Raw genomic sequence first — 16,845 nt, 5'->3', positions numbered from 1 at the left:
GATGTCGTGGTATGGAATTAGGTGCTTCTTGGCAGAGGAAAACCTTAACCTCTGTAAGAGAAGAGGATCAGGGACCTCTCTCTAATGTAATTGGACAAGAATCCAGAGCACACTTAGTGTATCAAATCAAATTTCAATCTTCAAATGGTCAAATGGCCAAACCAATGGGATAGATCAGACAGACATAAGTTTTCAAAAGGTTTTATTGTTCAACAGTGTTCTTTTCTCAGAATCACTGTGCTTATCACTCTAGCCTACACGTGTTTCATCACAGCATGTGGCTGTGAATCTTCAGGGCTAAAAGGGATGTATAAAAAAAACAAAAGAAAATAAAAAGCAAAAAGAAAATTGTAAAAACATACATGTATTATGTGTGGAGGGTAGGGGCACCAGTGAAGTGGATACCAAAAAAGAGGGTAGGGAAAAGACAGAAGGTGACTTTGGTTATGTTTGCTCACAAAAGATTTCTAACGTTAGGTCTTAGCTTTATGGCGCGTGCAATAGGTTGTGTGTAGTGACATACGGCCTGAAAAACGGTTGGTTTATCCTATATTTAGTGAAAAGGTCACAAGTTTACAATAAGCATACAATTGTGTAGTGCGGTGACTTATCATGATTGAGTATTTCCCTTTGTGGGGTCTACACATTATTGTTTCATTAGTGAAAAGGTTTCAAGCTTCAATTAAGCATATAATTGTGTAGCGCGGTGATTGAGTATTTCACTTTATGGGGTCTACACATTATGTCATTAATGAAAAGAATTCAAGCTTCAACTAAGCATACAATTGTGTAGCGCGGTGACTTAACAAAATTGAGTATATCCCTTTACGGGGTCTAAGCATCATTCCATCATGCCTTCAAAAAAACCACTTATTGCTGTAATTCAGACAGGTGTTTTTTAAGTAAATTAATGTACATTAAGTAGAAAACGTCTTCAATTACTCAAATCCTAAACAGTAATCCATCTCAACATGCCATTTATCTAGAAGTATTCTCTGCCTAGAATAGGTACATAACATATTAACATCCACCTCGTATCCAGTAAACATATTTATACTATTTCTCATCACATATATGCTGACAGTCAGTTAGTGTAGGGACGGGGAACGAGGCAGTCACGTAGTAATAAAGAAGTTAAGAACGCACCTGCCTGTGTCCGTGTATCCTTGTAGTGGGACACTACAACTGTGGTACCCAAGTTACCTATCCCAGGGAAGCCGGGGACATAAGTGTGAAGTGGCGTCGCAAACAGCTGTCGAATCCAATGGTGGACTTCAGGAAAGTGCTGCTGCTGGAAGAGGAGAAAGTATCCAATGAAATCCAAACATGGATTCTGAAAGCGGAGGGGACAGAATCTGGGTCACTTGAGAGTGACCAGGGGCTCGGGTGACGAATGCCCACCGATGTCAGGTGCTTCAGAATAGATGTCGATGACCTTGACTCTGCAGCTGTGGGGACAAGGTGATTCTGAGGACACCCAGAAGCTGGATACATGCTGTTCCATAAAGGATGTTCAGTACTGAGGGGCTGGTGTCTGGCGATGCACCAACAAGCCCTGGCAAAAGCAACCCACGCAGGAAGTCAAGAAGTTGCAGGAAGAGGGCCAGCAAGGTCCAGGAGACTCACCACATGCAGGAGAGTTAGGGAAAGCCCCTAGCATTCAGGGGAGCACAACGAAGTTGTAGTTGACCCTCCACAGGACCCACTGGCTGAAGACACTGGAGTCGCAGGAGGACCTCTGGCAGCTTTACAAAACAACAGGCTTCGGAGCACACTGTGCGATGTGGTTGAAGATCTTTGCAGGCAGGGGAACATGACGGCAGGTCATTATGCGCCGCAAGCTCGTCTCCACCTCCCGGCACCGTTGGAAAAGATTTCTGAGCTTAACTACTTACGGAAGGCGGCGGTTCTTTGAGGGCTGCCTGGGGTTTTTTGTGTGCTCTTTTTGGTGATTCTGGTGTCTTGTTCTCCCCCATCCATCTGTTTCTCACTGCTCTGGGCATTCCGCATATTGCGGCTGTGGACTGCTGGCGGGGGCGGTGTTTGAGTGGCTTGCAGCTGCTGGGTAGGTCGGCTGTTGGGCTGGCCCTGAACGCAGGTCTGGATCCGGTTCGGATGAGCAGGAGCTCCACGGATTATTACGGAGGAGGGCGGCTCATTCAGGCAGCGTTTGGGATCCGCAAAGACAGACGTGCAGCTTCAAAGATCTCGCTGCTTGGAACTCCACGTCGGATTAGTAGATGCAAAAAGACATCCACTAGTGGGTATGTTAACAAGGATAAGGTAGAGCTTGGATTTAATAAATCGAGTAAGAGTTACTTTCTAAAAAAATCAGCAGTTGACTCACAAAATTTACAAGGGCATAGAATAGTGTCTCAACTGCTCCTGCCTTTCAGTAACTTCCAGTCCCAGCAGATTAAAATTAGCTGGTGTCCTAGTTTCGTTCAGCCTATGACCCCCAGACGAGCTAAAAATTCAAATAAAGGGGATTGTAATGCGATCTCCCCCTCAAGTCAGCCCTCAAAGAAAAAAAGGAAAGTAAAACCAAAGATATCAGCCCTGGAACCTCCTCAAGCAGATAAAGCAGATAAAAGGGGTTTCGCTGACAACTTAACCCTGCTTAAGTCCTCTGAGTTATTGGAGAGCCGGTATTCACAGGCGGTAGCAGAAGAGAAAGCCATAACCTCAGTGCATTATACTATTATACCTTGCGTAATAACATTTTTAACCTGGCGGAGTACTTGGAGGCTTCCTCTACTATCACTTCCTTGGTCCCTACGTCATGGAACCCCCCCCATTAAGAAACCAGGCAAGAACTTAAGGGGGATTCAGCAAGTCATCTCGTCTTCGCGACAGCTGAAAGAAACTCTGATACTTAAGATTACGCCATCTTTAAGATCTTATTTTAAAGTACAGGAAAAAACACAACAAACCCAACAAATCACTGCCTTGTCATTGGACAAGCCACAGTCTTCTATAAGTAAGGGCAAGGGGAAGATATTGCCAACTAAGACACTAAAGTTATCAGAGGCGAAAACAAGCACAATGAAAACTATTCCGGTTCCCGGTGAGGCAGAATTCCCCAACATTACAACTGCTAATAGGTTTTAGGTATTAGGTGAAAATGGCTTGGAATCTGTCTCTGGCTCTGACACCTCTAACTCCACTCTTTGGTTATACCATCAGTGTCAATTACCCCCGACCAGCTAAATCTGGCACAGATGTTAGATGCCTTATCTTCAGCAATTCAGAGTAAGTTTGCCATCTCAGAGACGAAGCCGGCTAAAATACAAGAGTCATGGGAATCTTTAGAAGCCAAAATGTCTGCAATTACCGAAAGAATATGCGTATAGAAGCCTCAATAGAAGCCTTGAATAAACAAGTTGAACTGAGTTGCACTGAGATTCTGGCATTAAAAAAGGGAGAAAAGGACATGCTGAATAAACTGGAGACCCTAGAAAATAATGCTAGGCGTAAAAACATTACAACTTTGAATATCCAAGAGGGTTCAGAGGAGGAGGACATTAAAACCCAGGTCATACATTTGTTAAAAGAGTTTATCCCCACGGTGGATGTTAAGGAACTGGAATCAGACATCCAGAGAATTCACAGAGATGCTTTTTCCAAAAACCCAAACAGAAAAAATCCCCAGCGAATTCTGGTTAACTTTAAAACGTATACTCTAAAAGAGCGTGTACTATTGGAAGCCTTAAAAGCTGGCAGCTTCACGAAAGGAGACTGGGTATTTCGGATTTTTCAAGAATTACCCAGGACAGACAATGGGAACTGGGAACATTTATGCCAATTTTAAGATCAATTGGCACCTCTGTACAGTTGAGGTTTCCTACCCTACTTAAGGTGATGTGGAAGAAAAAATTGTCTAATTTCAGAGACCTTAAGAAGGTAGGGACCTTAATTGATCAAAGTAAAGCTCAGGGATTATTTTGCATGGAAGTTTGGTATGTGTATCAGTTTGCCGGGTGAGGGGGTAGTGAGCTCACAGGGGTTAGTTTACATCAAACCCAATGTGGTTTAGGGGGTTCCCAGGAGAGGGGACACACAAGAAGAAAGTAACAATATTTTTTCACTGGGTGGGGAGTAAAATAGGGCGAAAAAAAGAAAAAGTCCTCATATATACATTTTTGTTAAGGAAGTTGTTAACCAGAAAAGATTAGCCTTCAAACAGGGTGCGCTCTCCTGGTCTAAAGATAAGGTGCGTTGGTTTGGCTTAAATGACTGAAACCAGAATTTGTACATGGAATATCTGAAAGAGACACGTTAGTGATAGATTCCTTACCTTAGAATATCCCCAGGTATCAGACTGGATCCAGAAACGTTCGCGTAGCAATACCCCTGCGCATCGGTAGGCGTCATCCGCGGCTCTGCGTCCGTCGTCGGCGTCGTTAGCGCCGGAATGACGTTGCCGGAGTACTTAGACGCCGCCCTCGCGCGCTGACGTCAGTTCTTCTTTTTTCCGCACCAGCTATCGCAGATCCGGAGAAGCTCTACCTTTTAGTCACTTTTCGACTAAACTTTTTTGATCTGTTTTTCTCGAGTCGTTCGACTCCTACGGTGCTGGTAGGTATGCCCGGGTTCAGACCCTGCTCCAAATGCAGCCGACTGATGTCGGTTACCGACCCCCATCGCCGGTGTCTTCAGTGTCTAGGCCTCGACCATGATGACCGAACCTGCTCCGACTGCCGGGCCCTGCCGTCTAAGGCTAGGCGGGAGAGGTCCCGCAAGCGGCTTGAGATCCGGCAGTCGGCCCGCGCCGTTCAAGGTCCCGGTCCCATAGGAGGTCAAGGGACCGGTCCCGGGGTCGGAGCCCTCGTAGTTCCGAGAGTCGGCATCGGTCTTCGGGATCAAGGTCCTCAGGTAAGAGGCGTGAGAGGTCGGAAAGGCGTCATCGTTCTTCCGTCCCACCCCGATGCTCACGCGACGCAGCTGGGGATTCAGGTGACACCGCCCACGTGGCTCCGACGGAGTCACGGGCATCGCAACCTGCCCCATACCTTCTGGTCCCTGGGCACGATGCAACGCCAAAGGAGATCGAGCGGTACCTCATGGCCATGAGGTCTCTCCCTCCTCCGCCGAGCTCCGTGGCGACTTCGGGCCCAGCGGTCCCGGCTGGGGGGCCTAGCGGGTCGGGTGCTTCGGCTCCAACGCCATCGGGTGCTTCGGCCCCAGCACCACCGGCGACTTCGGTCCCGGCGCCGCAGGCCCTCACTGGATCCGGTTCCGGATCCGGGTCGTCGCCGGTCGACCTCACGACCTCACTGACGCCGGCACCTAGGGTGTCGCCCCCAGCAACGCCGTCCCCGATCCTTCCCTTGATTCGGTTCCGGCGCTGGAGTGGTGCCGCTGGTTATCCAGGCCTCTATTTCCCAGACCGCATTCCCAATGGCCCCGCCCGATCGGGAATAGTAATGAGCAATTCGGTAACAAGGTGTTCTCATCCCTGAGTTTGGGACTGCGGTCAGTCAATACCGCATGCTTCTTGGGCCGCTACACCCACACTCTGTGGGACACAGACTCGGACGTGCTGCCACGATGTCCGGAGGAGGCCCGGACTAAACTCGCCCAAGCCCTTGCGGAGGGTCGAGATGCGGCACGCTATTTCATCCGGTGTGGGCTGGATACCACGGACTCACTAGGCAGAGCGATGGCAACGACGGCTGATGTCCAGGCCACCCTTCTGGACATGCCGTTTGATGGCCGTCGCCTCTTTGGCGACAAGGCAGACCATGCGCTTGAGCATTTTAAGGACTCCAGGGCTACTGTTAAGTACTTGGGCCTCTCGGCCCCACGCCAGCAAACGGGTGCCTTTCGCTCCTTTCGTGGCCAAGGAACGGGCGCTCCCACACGTGCTGCCAGCCACGCACCACAGACTAATACACAGCGCAGTGGCAGCCGTGGAAACCGCAGTGGCGGCGGTCGGGGACAACGGCGAGGCCAGTCCACACCTTCTCCTGCAGCATCCGCCTCAAAACCCTCCTAGTCCGTGCTTTCAGGCCCATGTGATGCCAGTGGGGGGGGGCAGGGTTCGCCATCACCACTTCCACTGGTGCACTGTCACGTCAGACATGTGGGTGCTGCAAATCGTCCGAAGAGGCTACTCCTTCCCCTTCGAGGCGACCCCTCCAGCCATGCCACCGCAATACCACTGCATGTCGGGGGTTCACTTGCAACTTCTGCAAGAGGAAGTTACCGCCCTCTTGGCCAAGGGGGCTATTGAGCGCGTTCCTGGGCCGGAAGTAGGGTGTGGTTGTTACTCCCAGTACTTTCTGGTACCCATAAAGGGCAAGGGGGGCCTGCATCCTATCTTGGACCTACGGAACGTCAATGGCTTCCTCCGGAAGAAGAAGTTCAAAATGCTGACATTGGCTCAGGTCTTAGCTGCCCTGGACCCAGGAGACTGGATGGTAGCGTTGGACTTGCAGGACGCTTATTTCCACATCCCCATCCTGCCTGCCCTCCGGCGCAACCTACGGTTCACGGTAGGCCACGATCACTTTCAGTTTACCGTGCTCCCCTTTGGCCTTACCAGCACCCCACTGGTGTTCACGAAGTGATGGCGGTGGTCGCAGCTCATCTGCGCAGGTTAGGGGTTTCACTCTTCCCCTACCTCGACGACTGGTTGTTGAAGGCGGGCTCACCCCAGACAGTCGTCAGCCACCTTCAGACAACGGTGGACCTCCTTCACCAGCTGGGATTTTCCATCAACGTGCAGAAGTCACACCTGTGCCCCTCTCAGAAGCTCCTCTTCATCGGAGCGGTCCTCGACTCGGCTCAGTTTCGGGTTTATCCTCCCTAACAGCGGGTCCGGGATATTCAGGCTCTGATTCCAATCTTTCAGCCTTTATCCTGGGTCTCGGTCAGGTTGACGCTGCGGCTTCTGGGGCTAATGGCCTCCTACATCCTTCTGGTGCATCACGCCAGGTGGTGGATGCGGGCTGTGCAGTGGGACCTGAAGTTTCAGTGGGCCCAGCATCAGGGCAACATGTCCGACCATGTCATGATCTCGGAGGGCACTGCGAGACAGCTGCAGTGGTGGCTCACGGACCGCGATTGGGTCAGCGGCAGATCCCTCTCCCTTCCCCAACGGAGCACGTAGTTGTGATGGACGCGTCCCTCCAGGGCTGGGGAGGCCACATGGGAGAGGCGGAGATCAGAGGCCTCTGGTCTCCGGTGGAGTCCCGGCTCCATATCAACCTTCTGGAGCTGCGGGCGATTCGTCTAGCACTGAAGGCATTCCTCCACTCTGTCCGGGGGAGTGTAGTGCAGGTGTTCACGGACAACACCACTGCCATGTGGTACTGCAACAAACAGGGCGGGTGGGGTCGTGGACCCTCTGCCAGGAGGCTCTGCACGTCTGGCAGTGGCTGGAACATCAGGGGGTGACCCTTGTGGTTCAAAACCTGTCAGGTTCTCTGAACGCCAGGGCGAGCTCAGCCGAAGGTGCATAATGGATCGCGAGGCCTCTTTCTGCAGTGGGGAGAGCCTTGGTTAGATCTATTTGCCACCGAAGAGAACGCGCAATGTCATCATTTCTGCGCATTGGAATTTCCAAGGCGGCATTCGCTCGGGGACACTTTTCGTCGCGAGTGGAGTTGCAGTCTGTTGTACGCCTTTCCGCCTATACCACTTCTGCCCAGAGTGCTGAAGAAAATCAAGCACGACCGGACCCAAGTCATCCTTGTGGCTCCGGACTGGGCGCGAAGGTACTGGTATACCGAGCTACTCAGTATGTCAGTCGATCCCCCGATTCATCTGCCTCTTCAGGGGGACCTTCTGTTACAGCAGCAGGGGACTGTCCTCCACCCGAACCTGTCCAGTCTCCACCTCCATGCTTGGAGATAAAGCAGCGACATTTGAGGCCATTTGACTTGCCTCCTGAAGTCTGTACTGTGATTCTGGCAGCCAGGCGTCCGTCCACAAAGACGGTATACGCCTGCAGGTGGAACAGATTTGTGGCATGGTGCCCAGCAAAGTCTGTGGATACTCTCAATGCCCCTCTTTCTGAGGTTCTCCTCTTCCTTCTTTCTCTTGCCCAGCAGGGCTCTGCTCTGGGCACTATCAAGGGCTACCTTTCTGCCCTTTCCGCCTTCTTAAGGCTTCCTGATCAGCCTTCTTTGTTTTAGTCCTCGATTGTTAACAGATTCTTAAAGGGCATCACTTATATGTTCCCTCCTGTTCCTTTCGTGATGCCCCAGTGGTACTTGAACCTGGTTCTACTTACCTGATGTGCGCTCCCTTTGAGCTGCTTCATAACTGTCCTCTCCGTCTTCTTACGCTTGAGACTGCTTTCCTGGTTGCCATCACCTCTGCCAGGAGAGTAAGTGAGCTCCAGGCTCTTTCCTCTAAACCACCTTTCCTTTCCGTCCATCCGGACAAGGTTGTGTTGCGGACAAAACCCTCTTTCCTGCCCAAGGTAGTCACAGCCTTCCACATCAGGCAGTCCATCACCTTGCCCACCTTCTTTCCGCCTCCGCATCCCTCGAAAGAGGAAGAGAGGCTCCACTGTCTGGACCCAAAACGTGCGCTCTCTTACCATCTGGATCGCACACGCCAGTTCCGGGTGGATGACCAACTCATTGTTGGTTACGTGGGTGCTAAGAAAGGACGGGCGGGGCACAAGCCGACCATCTCCCGGTGGATCGTGTTGTGCATCCAGGCGTGTTACTCTTTGGCTAAAAAGGAACCTCCTGTTGGGCTGAGGGCCCACTCCACTGGTGCCACGGCGACTACTACTGCCCTGGGCTGAGGAGTCCCCTTGCAGGACATTTGTCAGACAGCTACGTGGACCTCGCTGCACACGTTCGCAAGACACTGCTGCCTGGACAGCCAGGTCCGGAGGGATGGCGTCTTTGGCCGTTCCGTCCTCCAGGACTTTCTGGTGTGAATATTGGTTCGCAGACCCACCACCGGGGTTGGTATTGCTGGGGTATCTATTCTAAGGTAAGGAATCTATCACTAACGTGTCTCTTTCAGATGCACAAGTTACTACTTGTGTAACGATATATCTGTAAGAGACATTAGTTAGTGATAGATTCCTTACCGTCCCACCCATCCTCCCCGTTCTGCAAACCGATATCTAGGGTTAAGGTCATCCGCTCTCAGGGCCCTAGTTTCATGGCACCAGGGTTGGTTCTATCATGGCTCTGCGTATCTGGCGCGGAAAAGCTGTGTATAAAAACTGACGTGTCATCTGGATGTTTTAGCGCCGGGACACTCCTGGGAGTAGCCGCGCGCTCTTTAAATAAACGTTAACATAACATAACATATATATAATCACTTACTTGACACTAATTTTCTGATTATCATGGGTGATTTTAATATTTTACTGAACCCCTCTCTTGTCAGGTCCAAGGGGGGAGAATAGTTCCTCCAAAAATGGGCTCCTTGATCTAAGTCCTTATGGATAATCTGAATCTTGTAGATATTGGAGAGTAAAAAATAGGACCGTAACTGGCCCTCAGAATTTGACTTTTCATAACAAAAAACACAGCCATCATTCAAGAATCTATTACTTCACAGCTAAAATTAACAAGGAAGTAAAAAAAATATTTAGGTTATTGGAAGCCGAAATCCTTAGAACCTCTCCTAACCAAGCAGCCAATCAAAATAATGCAGAACAGAGGGAGGAAATGTCGGAGGTACTAGCTAAGCGGCAAGATATGTCAGACTATCTCAATAGTATCACTAGAAGAAGATGGTAAGTTCGCAAACTCGCTAATTATGAATATGGAAAAGGGTGTGGGAAGCTCCTGGCCTTGAAATCTCATGTCAATCTAACCAGAAACTTAATTAAGGAGGTCTGTACTACAGAAACAAGGGAGATCATCTCAGAAAGGGCCAATAGCGAAAAAGCATTTGAACTATTCTTTCAAGAACTGTATACTGAAGACCTAGTAGTCCCAGACGCCCAAATAAAAAATTATCTGGATAAAGCTTCCTTACAGCCGCTATCTATAGACCAGGCACAACAGTTAAATAGGAAGCTCACACTACTTGAAATTAAAAATACAATAAAAAATCAAAAAAGAGGCAGTGCCGCAGATTTAGATGCTATCCCCAACATTGCCCTTAATGAGACCCTTTCCCCCATTATGGAGAAATTATTTGATAGCATTTTCTCTAACAATTCTCCAATCCCCAGCTCCTTGAATGAGGCACCGGTTTCTATGATTTTGAAGCCCAATAAAGATTATAAAAAATGTGAGTCCTATAGACCTATCTCTCTGCTCAATTGCGATTACAACATTTTTGCGCAAATTATAGCAGGGAGACTGAATAACTTGAGGGGGCACTTGGTTCATCCGGATCAAAAGGGGTTCATTATAGGACGTCAACTTCATGATTTAACTCATGAGCTGATAGGAGCTATCGATATCGCAACAGCTAATAATCTGCAGCTCACGATTTTTGCATTTGACGCGGCTAAAGCATTTGACCGGGTGAGCTGGTCTTGCTTACACCACATAGTCCAAGCATTTGGTTTAGGAGAAAACTTCTCAAAGATTATTAGGAACATCTATAAAACTCCCACAGCTAGGATAATAGTCCACAGAAATCTAACCAACTTACTTAGTTTAGAGTGAGGCACTAGGCAGGGTTGCCGCCTTTCCCCTCTCCTCTTAGATCTTTACATAAAACCTCTGGCACACAACATCAGGACTAGTGAGCTCTTTGCCCAAATTGAATTTAGGGGATGGGTAAAAAAGTTGGCCTTGTATGCCCATGATCATGAGCGATTTTGCCAAAGTTGGAGCAACTTCTGATAGATTTCGGGAAAATATCTGGTTATTTAATTAACATGCAAAAAACTAAAATCATTTAATGGAATTGGCAATCCAGCTCGCATTTAGTTTATCATCAAATACTTAGCCATTCAAATCACTCAGGACATTGACAAATTGGAGGTTAAAAGGTTAAAAGGAAAGAGGTTAGATCTTTATTGAGATCTTGGTGCAACCTTCCATTAACAATTCTTGGCTGATCTAATCTTGTTAAAATGTCTGATCTGCCCAAAATTAAATTCATCCTTGATACAATCCCTTTACTATTTAGCTCAGCCACTTTAAAAAATCTACAGTCAGACATAAATAGTTTCCTTTGGGCTGACAAAGGGGTCAGGATTGCATGGAAGAAACTAAGATGTGAGAAAGCAGCCAGGGGAATAGCCAGCTATGACCTCTGTTTTTACAGCTGGGCTTTCCATTTTCAGAATATGAGATCCCTACTTCTTGAGTCCTCCTTCTTTCCGCCTTACCTCTTAGCCATGTCAAACAGTGTCCCCCAGGGGGAGATGTTTTTTTTTTTAATTTGGACACCCCAAGTTCTTTAAAAAAGTCAAACTGTCACGGGTAGTTCTGATGTAAGTGCTGTTGAAGGGAATTGTGCCAATGGATGTTGAACAATATGTATATTATGTGATTCTATGATGCCCTAAGTTTATAATATTAATACAAAACAATGTAAAAAAAGACAAACTGAAGGTCGGCCTGTGAACTATGGTTCCAGATGAGGAAGCTTTTTAGAATTTCATACTATTGTTCAAGCGCTCCTATATGGAACTCTCCAGGTACCCCAAACTGCCTAAACCAGGGGTCTCCAACCTTTTCTGTAGTGAGAGCTACTTCTGATCAGTGAAAATATTTGTGAGCTACTAAAGGCCAAACAACTCGCGAATTGTTCCCAGAGACCTACCCATACCCAGCTTCATTGACTAAAGGGCCTCTACAGAGAAAAAGCTACCCAATTAGTATATATGTGCAAAGCACAACATGAAACCAGAAAATGTATCCCAGACTCCCTCTTCGAGAGATTGTGTGATCCTGGCCTCTGTAGTCACCAGCTAAGTACACTACAATCATAAGAAATTATACAGGAACCTGCAGAGCTGTGTAAAAAGATACCAACATGCTGAAAAACATAAACTGAACGTCTGCCTCCCATACCTGGTCATCCACTACACTTCCCTGCCCTTTAACACGGTAAAGGCACCTCCATGGTCATCATGCATGACACAGAAACACTTCCACATAGGATCACAAAACAATGACAACACTGTACCAACCACACACCATACGTGGCACAGCTTGCTGGCCATGTAGGTAAGTATTTCAGTGCCCCACAAAAGGGTAATAAGCTCAAGTGCTCTGCCTTATGTACATTGTGCCATAAAATTAACACTTACAAAATAAGTTACCTCTTGCAAGTTGTCCCTAGGCAAAAACCGAAGCCATACAATTATTATATATTTCTCTCATCATTTCATTACATTTTACTGAAAAGAAATGTAAAATTATGTTCCTGGGTCCGGTTTGTGGCCAGAAACGACTTCACAGCTGCCAAGTTTTCAGGTTGCTTAAGTTTGACATTTAAGCAATAATATCTATGGAAACAAATAAATATCACAAATTACCCAATTCTTAGACCAGAAAAGTTCAGGTAAAGCCCTGAAATTGATATAAAACCCCTGAAATGGAAGGTTACGAAACACAGTGTCTGACTTTAAAATAGAGCAGGCCTCGAAAATATTTTAAAATATTACCTAACCTACAGTTCAAACAACTTCAATTATATGCTCTCCCTTTAAAGAGGAAAGTATATTGTTTATGTAGTGTCAAAAAAATAAAGTAGTTTGGTCATAGACCTAACTCACCACACAAAATGAATGGTCTTGAGAACATTAGTAGAAGGTGACACTTTATTTTCATTTTTTTTTTAAATTGGATAAATGAAGGTTGAGATGCAACCTTATAATAATAACCATTTTGTCTGCCCAGGACGTTTCAAACGAAGGTTCAAATTGAACAAACACTCACTACCACATTTGACAGGTTATTTGTTTTATCTGCGAGGGAGTTGTTCTTAAGTATACGTTTAATAATTTGTAGATACAGATGCCTCACTGTGCAATACTACACAGCGACCTCAAGCCAAGAGTAAATCAAAACGATTACACATGTAGGCTGCACCTCATGGCCACGGTTTTTTAAACTACTTAAGGCTTATTATGAACTAAGCATATGACTTTCCTATTTGGTTCTCCACAAAGTGCACCCAGATGATTATTTGAACACTTACCATAACGTGGTCTTACTGCTGGTGGTTGCTGTGCTGATCTGCTGGGATTGCCCATACTACAGGGGCAGAGGCACTCTGTCTGAACTGAACAGGGCATGCTCCTGCATGTCAAGAGGTAAGTATAATGTCAAGGACACTGCTGGCTGCAGGCATCACTCGCCCCTCTGTGGCCTCAGTCAATGCTGGTGCTCTGCTGCTGGCATCACGCGACCAGGCAAAACGCATAGACTTCTCTCTTGATTGGGCCTGGGGCTCCGGAGAGTGCACAGACTGCATGCTTCCTGCCAATGCAGAGGAGTCATTCACAGTGCAGCAGCAGTCTTTTAAAGACAACTCAGCGCTGCAGGGAACGGCGGTATTATACAACAGGTGAGTGCCCCAGTCTCTCCGACCTGTGGGCCTGTCAGGAGAGTGCCCCTGATCTATACGATTTATGTGCAACAGTATGCCCTACGGCCTACGCACTCTCCACCTCTCACATGAGGGCTCAGGTCAGTGTTTCACTGGGTGGCAATCATTGTCTGCCAGTGCTTGGGGGAGACTAAAAACTACATTTTAAAACATACATCTTCCGACGCCTAGTCCACGCGTCACCAAAGAGCACAACTTCCTCTGTTTCACACGGTGAAAAGGTGCTACTTGACTTGAGCATAGCAGCAGCGGCACCAGGAATGGGAAATGTAAGCTGCTGTCACCATTGTCACTGCAAACACTCTGCTTGTTCATGGGAGGAAAAGCGCGCCTTGCCAAAAATAAAAGGCAAAGCACCTCCCCTCCGATTCATGTGTGGGTACTGATGGGTGATGGTCATGCTGTGACAGGGTATGAGGTATTAAGGAGGCCACAGCAGGACTGAGCGAATCTCTGATTGAATCACGCACGCAGCCAGCCCCAAGGCCCAGCGTGTACAAATTGTATTGTGCATTTTAAGCCTCCGTCTCTACGTAGGCAATCTGACATCACCCGCTTCTTCCTGCCCTAGCTGACTTAATAGCCAATGGCAGCAGTGTGAGAGCTGACGTAAAACCGGCAAGAACAGATGAGACAAAAAGGCCTAAAAATAAACATAATGACAAGGACAGGGTACAAAAGTGAGCATCACACCGCGAGCTACTGGTAGGATGTTGGCGAGCTACCGGTAGCTCGCGATCGACCGGTTGGAGACCCCTGGCCTAAACGACAGCTTATCAGCCCCTCTATGGGAAAATGGCTATCAGAAATAGGGCCAATTACTGCGAGATAATAAACTATTGCCATGGGAGGAGTTTAATTCACAAACAAATCAAAGGCTATCCAGATTCAAATTTCATCAACTGTCTCGCTAGGCCGTAAATCAAGGCAAAGATGGAGTTATAAACGATGAGCTGAAGGATAAGTTTTTAGTTCCTCGCCACCAAAACAAAGAAGTGTCTAAATGGTACTGGATTTTGATTGAAGGAAATCCCCCACCATTTCCTATGAAGGAGCCCTGGGGAAGAGAACTGCCTTCCAGCGACATTACATCTTACTGGCAAGTATCTTTGTGCACTTTATGGAAGGTTGTCAAGGCTGCACCATTGAGGAGAAATCATCTGCTCACACTCCACAGAGCTTATTGGACCCTGAAGAGGCTTTCCAAGCTGTGAGGTGGAGAGAAGTCTTGTGTGAAATGTACCCTGAGGAGCGCGGATGATGTGCACATGTTAATGCAGTGTCCTCAGATTCAGAGCTTCTGGAGGCAAGTGGGTAAGACTATCTCAGATGTAATTGTCCAAGAAACTAAGGTATGCCTGGTTTTAATTATTTTGGGAATTTCACCTGAAGACAGTATTAATAACAAACTGTCAAATGTTCAAGCTTCACTTCTGCTTGTTCTAATTCTTTTGGCAAGAAGGGAAATTTGTCTAAACTGGGTTTCCCCCAATCCTTTTAGATTGGGTCACTTCTGTTAAAAGAGTCCATAAGTTGGACATGGGATGTAAGTCAAAGAAAAGAACACGATTTTGGGGGTTTGGGAAGAGTGGGTTAACAACTTGGGTCTTGTGACTTCTTAGTACATACAAAAAGTCCAATGATTATGAAACAAGTGAGTTTTTGGGAAAATGGTTTATGCAGAAACCATGGGCTCAATACTATCCTTGTTAATTCCCAAGCGCCATGCGGTCCGCGACCCTAGTAACCCTTGAGGTGGAAAGAGATTTACAGGGTTACGTGTCCCCTTCATCGGGTCCAGGAGGGTGCCATGGTACTGCTTTAAGACCACTCACTTTATTTCTTTAATGAGGACATAAAAATGAAAATAAAAAAGATCTTTGCAGGAGAAGTTGGCTAAGGTTGGGGATACTTGGAGCCCAATGCACTTGCTGCAGAATTGCCAACATGCATTTGTACTTCAAAAGAATGCAGTGCACAGGAGTTTGGGTATTGCATCCCCCACAAGGGATTCTGGCAGCAAACTGAGTGAGAGAGCAGCTCAGGCCTTAAAGGACGTCAAACCCCACCTCCTGTTTTGTTGAAGTCTTCGGAGTCTGTAATAGCCCGGGATCAGCAGACCCCTCCGCAGTGTTGCGGTGCCTGTGAATGTACAGGAGTGACTCCTTCACTCCAAAGGAGATTATCTTCAGATGTCTTGGATGCTCCACAGACCCTACACGGATCCTGTATGTTTGCCAGGCACAGACGAGGCAGCAGACTGAAAGGGAGACGAAGTCAGGCCCAAACAAAGTCCAGCGAAGTCCAGAGTGCCCAGTCTGTAGAAGTACAGTGGTTTCAGTTCTGAATCTTGTCCATGACAAATCTAGGGACCGACACCTAGGTAAGCCCTTAAATTCCCTAAGGAAAGGGTTGGGAAGATCCAACTTGCACAGGCTGCAATGGCTGATCTGTAGTTCCATTTTGCATGGTCTCTTATGGGTGGCATAATATATGCTGCTGCCCATGGGAGACCTCTTGGGTACCTATGCCCTGGGTACCATGTACTAGGGACTGACAAGGGTACCCCAGTATCCAACCTGGAATGTGCCTAAGTACATAACTGTTGTAAATGGATGATCCTTGAGCCAGGTGTATAAAACAGGATAGATTTATTTAACTTAAGTTCCAGGTTAAGTTCATCAAGAAGATAGATAGAAATGTAAACCCCACCAGGAGCGACCTCCCTGTCACTCAGCCTGCCTGCCATCAACTACCACTCCACACACACGCCAGGCGCCAAACATTCCATGATGTCACCAGGCATTCTACCACTCACACTATCTGAGCAACAGGGAAATCCCAGCCAGGGAAAAGAGGGACACAAGTCAATTATAACACATCCCCCTTCCTTAGGGAAACAACAAAACTGAAGTTAAGGAAAGAAACATAAGCATGAATATACACAATGCATTCTAAAAGAAAACATTGACATTGCCACCCCCCTCCCTTGGGGACAATTATATTAACATTGATGCCAGTAAATGGCATATCACTCAAAATTAGAAAAAAAAATCTAGATATGGGGTGCTCAGCTCCCGCAAACTCCATGTAATAGGATACATATGTACTCATGATCAAGCACTGGGACACTCAGGTCCCAAAACCTCTTAAAATTGAATTGGGGCACTTAGCTCCCACAACCTCACCGCATAGGGTAGACACTACCCCATAACCTCACAGTGACAGGGTACACACCACCTTGAAAAACAGAACTGGGGCAATAAGCTCACCCAACCTCACCATAAAACTGGACTGGGGCACTTAGCTCCCACAAAGCTCAATGTAACCATAACAGGGTAC

The sequence above is a fragment of the Lissotriton vulgaris genome, chromosome 4_1 (genome assembly GCF_964263255.1).
Source record: "Lissotriton vulgaris chromosome 4_1, aLisVul1.2, whole genome shotgun sequence".
NCBI classification, from domain to species: domain Eukaryota; kingdom Metazoa; phylum Chordata; class Amphibia; order Caudata; family Salamandridae; genus Lissotriton; species Lissotriton vulgaris.
The sequence above is the reverse complement of the archived record's forward strand: the minus strand, read 5'-3'. Positions refer to the sequence as shown.